Here is a 10,426-nt window from a genome sequence, read left to right on the forward strand (position 1 = left end):
CGATTGAATGCTAGCTATGCAAGATGAGCTCAATCAATTTAAAAGAAATGAGGTATGGCATCTTGTCCCTAGACCATCTAATCGTACCGTCATTGGTACTAGATGGGTCTTTCGCAATAAGCTTGATGATTCCGGTGAAATCGTAAGGAATAAAGCTAGACTAGTGGTGCAAGGTTACAACCAACAAGAAGGAATTGATTACGATGAAACCTATGCACCGGTAGCTAGGCTTGAGGCCATACGATTATTGATAGCTTTTGCGGCTCACAAAGGCATCAAGCTTTTCCAAATGGATGTCAAAACCGCCTTTTTAAATGGATATTTGGAAGAGGATGTCTTTGTAGAGCAACCACCGGGCTTTTTAGACAATGATTTTCCTAAACATGTTTTCAAATTAGACAAAGCTCTTTATGGTTTAAAACAAGCACCAAGGTGTTGGTATGATAGATTGTCTAAATTTCTTATTGAAAATGGTTTTAGAAGAGGTTCAATTGACAAAACATTGTTTCTAAAGCAACAGTCCAGTGAACTGTTGGTTGTCCAAGTATATGTCGATGACATCATATTTGGAGCAACAAATGAAATTCTTTATACTTATTTCGGAACGGAACTAATGAAATCGAATTCGAAATGAGTATGATGGGTGAGTTAGGATTTTTTCTTGGGCTCCAAATAAAGCAATCCAAAGATGGAATCATGATCCATCAACAAAAGTACATTAAAGAAATGCTTAAGAAATTTGGGATGACTAATGGCAACCCTCACTCCACACCCATGGTATCCAAGTCCAAGTTGGACAAGGATGAGAAAGGTAAGAGCATTAGCGAAAAGGTGTATCGAGGTATGATTGGATCACTTCCCTATTTAACCGCAAGTCGTCCCGACATTCTTTTTAGTGTTTGTTTATGTGCTAGATTCCAATCAAATCCGAAAGAATCTCACTTTAAAGCCGTTAAACGCATTCTTCGATATTTGATTGGAACACAAGATCTTTATTTGTGGTACCCCTTACATTGTCCCTTTGATCTTATAGGATATTCCGACGCGGACTATGCGGGTTGTAGCGTCGATCGAAAGAGTACATCCGGAATTGCAACGTTCTTAGGTCCGTGCTTAATCTCATGGGGCTCAAAGAAACAAAACACGGTTGCTCTTTCAACGGCCGAAAGTGAATACGTTAGTGCCGCTCATTGTTGCTCACAACTTCTATGGGTAAAACAACAACTTCTTGATTTTGGTATTATTTATGACTCCGTTCCAATTTTATGTGATAATACGAGTGCGATAAATATATCAAAAAATCCCATTCAACATTCTAAGACCAAACACATTGAAATTCATCACCATTTTATTCGTGATCATGTAGAAAAAGGACATGTTGAACTTATTTTTTGCAAAACCGAAGATCAAATTGCCGACATATTTACTAAACCACTTGCAAGAGAACAATTTGAAAAACTTAGGTTACAAATTGGCTTAATTAATTGCATGTAATTTTTATGTGAATTAAACTAATCCCTTGTATGATTGACTAGAACGGGTTTGCTATCTTTTATTCTAGTTTATTCATTCCATGTTATGTCCGTAATCGATAAACCGTGTGTGTGCTTAATAATCACTCAACCGCATGTCTAGTCTTGTGTTTAATGGTACCTACCCTATTGAATGAGGACACCTCCCCTCTCAAATCAACCCGAAAACCAACCATTTCACTCACCTTCAAATAGATGTCTCTTACTCTTCAAATCGCTCAAAATCCTTCATTTATAATACCCAAAGACCTCACCCTTTCACATTCAATTCACTTATGTTGCAAAGGTCTATGTGAAACAAAGAACCAAACAATTACATGTTCTACATATGCATCAAAAGATGATTGAGAAGTTGGTTGGAAAAATGGAGAATGATAAAAAAAAAAAAAAAAAAAAAAAAAAAAAAAAAAGGTGGAAAGAAATGGGAAGATAATATGGGGATGTCAAAGTGATTGTAATTATTGGAAAATATATAGAAGCATTGAGGATGAATTTCTTGAAGAAAATAGTAAGGCGAAAAATTGGGGGAAGTAGAAAGGAAAGCAACAGTGTATGCGACTGTTGCTATGCTCACAGATCAAAGTAGAAAAGAAAGCAACAGTGTATGCAACTGTTGCTATGCTCAAAGGTCGAGATCAAATTTGTCAAAAAATTCATGATATGAAAGCAAAATACAAGAAGTTGATGATTCTCTTATCACAAAGTCCAATGCAACAGTTGAGATCACTGTAACTCAAGCCTTCTTTGTCAAACCTCAACCATTTTTAAATCCTTTTCGTTATTCAAAAAAAAAAAAAAAAAAAAAAAAAAAAAAAAAAACTTCCACACCCTAAATTTGCTCATACTCAAACTTGTCTTTGCCTTAAACCTCTTGTCCCTCTCTCATTATTATTCGGTGGTGTACTAATTAAACTATGGTTTAGCCTTGTTGAACTTTGCGTTTAAACTCATGTTTAAACCGTTGCTTTGTGTTGACCTTGTTATTATGATGCAACTATGGTTGTCTTTGATGTGACGTCTCATGCATGATTATTCTGTGTCCGGGGGTAGCCTCTTATCGGTTTGATGATGTCAAGAGGGGGAAAAGGGAAATTCATGTTCTTATTACTTGTTTGTTGATTAATCTCTTGTTTTGTGGTAGACTAAGTATGTTAATTATATTGCTCTAGGATTTGTGACCTCATAAGTTTAACTCCCTAATTCTACCTTCATGATTATTTTTTGGACTAACTATTTGAGGGGGAACTTTTTGGAACATTCATTTTATAAGGCTTGTCATCATCAAAGGGGGAATTTGTTAGAACACATTTGTTGATGATGACATGCCTATGTTTAACCATGTTTTAAGATGTTCCATTTCAGGATTTAGTCCTCTTCCCCAATCAAGAATTAATCAATGTTCAAGGTCAAGAAGTGTTGATGAAGCTACCCAAGAATTGTGTTGTAATTAAGAGTCACTTATGTAAGGGTAAGAGAGTATAGTACTAAGGCAACAGTAAGTAAGACTGTTGTTGAATAACAGTCTGCTTACTAAGGCAACAGTCAGCCAGACCGTTGCTTCAACTCGTGTCACTTGGAAGAAGTCTTCATTTTCAAAATATTCATATTTCGAAAATACTAACTTCTATTTTGAAATACAAATTTCTGATATTTGAATCTTGTAAAAGGTTATTGTTTAAGAAAAGGATATTCTATTGGCATCTTTCAAAAGGTCTTAACTCAAAGTGGCAATATTTTTTATCATGACTTTTAGAAAGAAGAACTTGTTTCTTTCCAAATTTGTTTCTCTAAAATGTCCTCACTTGATTGTCCATCTTACCTTGACTGATTTTCAAAGGCCCTTTCAAGATAGTAACAAAGCTCCTTTTCTTATTTAACCTTTGGAAGAATGCTCCATTTTGTGCAAACTTGGTTAAGTCAAAATTATTTGTTTTCTACCTCATGTCTTGACCTCTAAACCCTAGTTTGCTTCTCTATAAAAGGAGCACTCCTCTTCTACATTTCCTCAAGACTTTTCAGAGAATTTCAAAGTGTTTTGCAAACTTGTTTTTAAGAACTCAAAGCTTTTTACTTCCTTTGCAAAATAATTCTAAGTCTTCCAGTGTGGCTTGATCTTCACTACCGTTGCCTTAAGTATTACATTCTCTTACCTAGAATCGATTGATCTATAAGTTGTCCTTATCAATTCTTTCATAGAATCAGTTTGAGGAAACTTGATCTTTGTAATCATTCTAGTAAGAGTCTTAAGTTTCTAGACGGAGTAGTCTTGAGACTTGTGTCGCAACCGGAGTAGGTTGTTGGTCCTTTTATTTGTAAGTGTCTAAGTAGTCGGAGTAGATCACTTAAACTTATTAATAAAAGAAGATTGGACGTAGGCCTTTAGGAGTTGGCCGAACCAATTCAAAAGCATCGTGTTAATCTTTGTTACTTTAATTTCCGCTGCATTTTCCTTACTCGATTGTTAATCCACGTTTTATTTAACAACAGTCGCTGATACTGTTGCTTTTGGTCAGTAGCCTTCTCTCATGAGCTAAGACATACAAGCAACAGTCAGATCAACCGTTGCCTTACTGCAATCTTCTTAAACATCGTGATACACTCTTAATGAATCAATATTACTTGATGTATCCATTTGTTCTTCATATTATCAACCAACTTGCTTTAATTCAATAAAGACTAAGTTGAAAATTTTAAAATAGTACCTAATTCACCCCCTCCCCCTCTTAGGTACTTGAATCCTAAACTCTTCAGTATTCTTGCCGTCAAAGCTATTCTTGGTACTACCGGCCCATGCGGGCCTTACACTAACATTGTTTTGGAGTGTAGGGATCGTTTAAAAGTCTCACCTACCGTGAAACGCATCTTTGAAAGACGGTTCACCAACCGTGTTGCGGATGCCATCTCCAAGTTCTCGATGAAGGATTCAAGCTCTAACAATGGATTTTTAATTGGGACGTTGCACCGTCTTTTGTTCTTTCATTGTATTCCACGGATTTAACTTATGCGTGTACTCCTCTTTCCCCTGACCCCCGCCCCTCCCCCCCCCCCCCCTCCCCCCCCACCTTAATTTGTATCTTGAACTGACTTTGGCTTTTAATTGAATGTGTTCTATTCTTCCAAAAAAAAAAAGGATGACGGTTTTGAAGTTTAAAACGAATAATAATCTATAATCCTAAGTAATAAACTCAGAAAATTGCTCTAAAAGGGTTTAAACCTGGGATTATGGGAATTTCACTTATGTTTTTACCACTAAATCAATATAAAGACGCTTAAGTCGTGTTTATTCAGACTAGTTCTAACTTTCGTTATAAGTCAATATCACATAGACAATGGCAGAACGACTAAGAAAGGTTAACAGGAGCGTTTATTTTCTTAGCATGAAATTTTCAAGTTTTTTAGTTCAAATAAATTTTTTTCCCGCAAAGATTTTTTGCACCCATAACCCTACATTTGGATTACGACACCGCATATACAAATATCAAAACATATTGTCTGGTTTAAAGAACTCGTGAAAGATACTATGATATGTCGGGTACAAATTATTAGATAATCTCTTCATTCTATTCATTTGTTTACCTATTTCATTATAGAGTGTCACATTCATTTGTTTACCTTTTTATATTCGAAAGTTTTTTTATGGATAATTTGAGCATCAAATTACATAATTGTCCACTTGTCATTTATTTTTTAGTCTTGATTGTGACAATATTCATATTAAACTAGTGATCGGGACAGATTCAAAGGAGGTATATCTTTATTTTTTATCTCCTATATAAGAAGTTTTATTTCCTTGCATAGGCTTACTTAAAATTTGGAGACCAAATCTAATAAGTTGAAATGAAAAGATTAGGATAAGAAGAGGCTAATTAAGTTAGAGGGATGCATGGACCCACCAACCATTAGGAGGCTAATTAAATGAAAGTCCGACAAAGGGTATCTTTATGTATGTATGTATGTATGTATGTATGTATGTATGTATGTATTGGGTTTTATTGTATGTATATATGTATATGTGTATGTATATGTGTATGTGTATGTGTATGTGTGTGCATGATGAGGATAAGTATAGGCTAATAACTTCATCTCCAAGTGAAGCTGGAAATAATATGCAAATTAAAAGGTAATGTTCTGAATGAGATCGCACACACGAAGAAATGAAAGTGACATTCTTTTGAAACACATTATAAACAAAGTAATACTACAAGTAATATTTACAATGGCAATAGAATGTTACATACACTTAGCTTTATAAATAAGGTTATATATACTTCGTATATATATATATATATATATATATATATATATATATATATATATAGAGAGAGAGAGAGAGAGAGAGAGAGAGAGAGAGAGAGAGAGAGAGAGAGAGAGAGAGAGAGAGAAGAGATCAACTAAGGCTAACATATGTATTTGAGTCCATAAGTCCTTCTAAGGGCCATTGGATCAAGGCAATGGAAGGCTAGGATTTGATGTCAATATGTGGCTACAAATTAATCCCTCCACCTTTTCTATAATTAACTCATCAATTCAATAAAACAACCTCACTAATCATTCATCATCTCATTATCACAACTCCTCCTCCTCTCTCTACATCTCACTTTTTTTCTCTCTCTAAAAAAAAAAAAACCAAAAATCCCAATAAACCAAAACCCAAATAAATCACCCACTCCTCTCATCTTCATTCACCACCACCCACCACCACCCCACCCGACACCAACTCACCACCCACCACCCCCGCCGCCGCCACCCCACCGCCGCCACCTCGGGGTTTTTTTTTTCACCTCGTTTTTTTTTCGTTTGGTGTTAATTTTTATGTTTTGAGTTGTTTTTTCCATTCATTTTTTTTGTTGTCTTTTATTTTCTTTTAATTGTTTTTTATTTTGTTAGTTCTCATTTTTTTTATTCATTTTCTCAAATCTCTTCTTGTTATACGTTTTTTTTTAAGATTTCGGGTTTTAAATCTCGTTTTTTTTTAGATACTTTTTTTTCATCTAAGATCTACTAAAATATTTTTCATAAAATTTGTTGTTTTAATCTTAGCTATATAAAAATTCTTATAATTTGTTGATTTTAATCTTATATTTGACATTTTTATATAAAAATGATATAAAATGACTAAAGTTACACAGTTATGGGCAAAAGTTATACGGTTATAGACTAAAGTTATACAAAAATTGACTAAAGTTATACAAAAATTGACTAAAGTTATACAGAAAAGGACTAAAGTTATACAAAACTTGACTAAAACTATACAACTATGGACTAAAGTTATACAAATAAGGACTAAAGTTATACAAATATGGACTAAAGTTATACAAATATGGACTAAAGTTATACAAATAAGGACTAAAGTTATACAAAAATGGACTAAAGTTATACAAAAATAGACTAAAGTTATACAAATATGGACTAAAGTTATACAAATATGGACTAAAGTTATACAAAAATTGGACTAAAGTTATACAAAAATCTGACTAAAGTTATAAAAAAACCGACTAAAGTTATACAAATAAGGACTAAAATTATACAAATATTTGTATAACTTTAGTCCATTTTTGTATAACTTTAGCCCATTTTTGTATAACTTTAGTCAGTTTTTGTATAATTTTAGTCCTTATTTGTATAACTTTAGTCAGTTTTTTTATAACTTTAGTCCTTATTTGTATAACTTTAGTCCAAATTTGTGTAATTTTAGTCCAAAATTGTATAACTTTATTCCACAAGAGTATAACTTCAGTCATTTTTTGTATAATTTTAGTCCAAATTTATATAACTTTAGTCCAAAATTGTATAACTTTAGTACAAATTTGTATAACTTTAGTCCATTTTTGTATAACTTTAGTCCATTTTTGTACAACTTTAGTCCATTTTTGTATAACTTTGGTCAATTTTTATATAACTCTAGTTCTTTTTTGTATAACTTTAGTCCAAATTTATATAACTTTAGTCCAAAATTGTATAACTTTAGTGCAAATTTGTGTAATTTTAGTCCAAAATTGTATAACTTTATTCCATAAGAGTATAACTTTAGTCATTTTTTGCATAACTTTAGTCCAAATTTGTATAACTTTAGTTCAAAATTGTATAACTTTAGGACTATAAATTCAGATTTGAAACAATCTCATAAGAAGATGATATTAAAGTTACACATATTGCCAGTGAAGTTACACATTATAAATTGATAACAAAAAAAACCAATAAGTCAAAAAAGTACAATAAAAAAAACTTCAATAACAATAATACAAAATTAACCAATAAGTAAAAAAAAACCAAATAACAAAAAAAAAATCAAATAACAAAAAAAAAACTAACAAAAAAACCAAAACCAAACCAAACAAAACAAACTTGAATGGTTGTATAACTTCAATATATACAATGTATAACTTTAGATTTTAATAGTGTAACTTTAATGTAAAAATGGTATAAATTTAGTCGTAAATAGTATAACTTTAATGTTTTAAGGGTATAACTTTAGTCGTAAATAGTATAACTTTAATATTTTCAGGGTATAATTTAAGTCATAAATAGTGTAACTTTTATAAAAACCAACAAAAAGAAACGAAAAAACAATCGAAAATAATTGTAATCCATGATAACAAAAACCCGTTAATCTAACAAAAAACAAGAATATCTAAGAAAAACAATAACAAAACCAAATAACCAAATAACAAAAAAATAAACCAAATAACAAAAACCAAAAAACCAAGGAAATACAATACAATAACAATACAATAATTAAAAACAACAAAGATAAAAAATTAAGGAAATACAATGCAATAACAATAATTGAAAAAAAAAAAGTCAGATCTAAAAATTTAAATATCGTGTGTATAACTTTAATGCACGCAGTGTATAACTTTAATAGACAAGATGTATAACTTTAGTCCAAAAAATCAAATAACAATAACAACCAAATAAAAAAAAAAAAATAAAAAAAAATAAAGAACAAAAACAAAAACAAAACAAAAAACAAAGAACAAAAAAAAACGCAGGTGTGGTACAAAAACAAAAAACAAAGAACAAAACAAAAAAAAAATGGAAGGAGGAGGAAGGAAGGAAGGACGGCGGGAGGAGGAGGAAGGTCGGTGGAGGGAGGATTGGCGGCAGAAGGTGCTGGGGTGACGGCGGGAGGAGGAGGAAGGAAGGACGGCAGGAGGGAGGAGGGTGGCGATGTCGGTGTTGGTGTTGCTGCTAATGTCGGTGGGGCTGGCGTTGGGGAGGGAGGGAGGAAGGAGGAGGAAGGAAGGACGGTGGGAGGGAGGAAGGAGGAGGAAGGAAGGACGGCGGTGGGGCTGGTGTTGCTGCTGATGTCGGTGTTGTCGGTGGGGCTGGTGTTGCTGCTGTTGTCGGTGTTGTCGGTGGGGCTGGCGAGGCGAGTTGCCGGTGGGGCTGGTGAGGAGGCGGGTTTGGTTCGTGGGTTGTGGGGTGGGTTGTGGGGTGGGTCGTGGTGGTGGTGGAAGGGTTGTGTTTATTTTGTTTTTTTTTGGTTTTTTTTTTGTTTTTGTTTATTTTGGTTTGGTTTTTTTTTTGAGAGAATGGGAGAGAATGAGGGGATGAGAGAAGTGTGAGAGAATGAATAATGAGGATGTGAGTAGGGAAATTAGAATGAGGAAGGAGTTATACAAGATTAGAAGGAGTTATACAAGGATTAGGGAGGGAGAATTGTGACCCTTCAATGAGATGTAATCTCATCCCTCCATCCCTTCCATCCAAAAGCCCTTATAAGGACTTAGGGACTCATATGATATGAGGGCCTTATTAGAACCCTTCTCTCTCTCTCTCCCTCTCTCTCTCTCTCTCTCTCTCTCTATCTATCTATCTATCTATCTATCTATCTATCTATCTATCTATATATATATATATATATATATATATATATATATATATATATATATATATATATATATATATATATATATATATATATATAGAGAGAGAGAGAGAGAGAGAGAGAGAGAAGAGATCAACTAAGGCCATTAGATATATTAAGTCCATAAGTCCTAATGTGGGCGGTTGGATCAAGCAAATCAATGGCCAAGATTACGCAGTAAAACCCCACTCAACTAATATTTTTGATTTACCTCTCTCCTCTTACCCACTAACCCATGCATGATACACTGTTATGTCCATCAGTCCATGATCATTTCCCTCCTCATTTTTTAGACAATTCAAAACAACTTGCGGGTATTTTTCCCTCTATTTCCTGTCATTTTGTCTTCCTTTTCTTTCTTCACATTGCTGATAACTCCATTTTCATCACTAACAATTAACTCCATCTCAACAGACGCCATTTTCATCACTACAAATTAATTCCAACTCGCCTGCAAACTTGCATGTCTCCATTTTTTTATAAGGTATTTTTTCCATTCCTTATTTAGTGATTTGTAGTTTGTTTTTTGTTAATTATTGCCTTTGTTAAACTATCATAAAAAGAGTTAATTTGATTTTTCAATCTTCAATTATGGGTTTGCTGATGTTGATTTGTTCAATTGTTAATTATGGTTGTGCAGATCAAATTCGAGGTCATTTGATAATTAACAATGGTTTTTGCCAAGAAAAATGCCAAGAAATCTTCCAAGAAATCTGAATCGAAGGTAAAAAATCTCGTCTTGTTGGTATAACTCTTATAGAATGATGTATAACTTCAATTAAATATCTGTATAACTCTAATCCCAATTGTTTGTCATCTACAGATGGATGTTGTAGAAAGTATTGACACGGGACTTGATATCCAGATTAAAAGTTTTGATTTTGATTTATACGTTACTAGATGTAAAACTCTGGTTACTAGATGTATAACTTTAGTACGCAATATGTATAACTCTGGTTACTAGATGTATAACTCTGGGTACTAGATGTATAGCTCTTCTGATTCTGTGACCAACTCCTTTTTC

Source organism: Silene latifolia, chromosome 4 (assembly GCF_048544455.1).
Source record: "Silene latifolia isolate original U9 population chromosome 4, ASM4854445v1, whole genome shotgun sequence".
Classification (NCBI taxonomy): Eukaryota; Viridiplantae; Streptophyta; class Magnoliopsida; order Caryophyllales; family Caryophyllaceae; genus Silene; species Silene latifolia.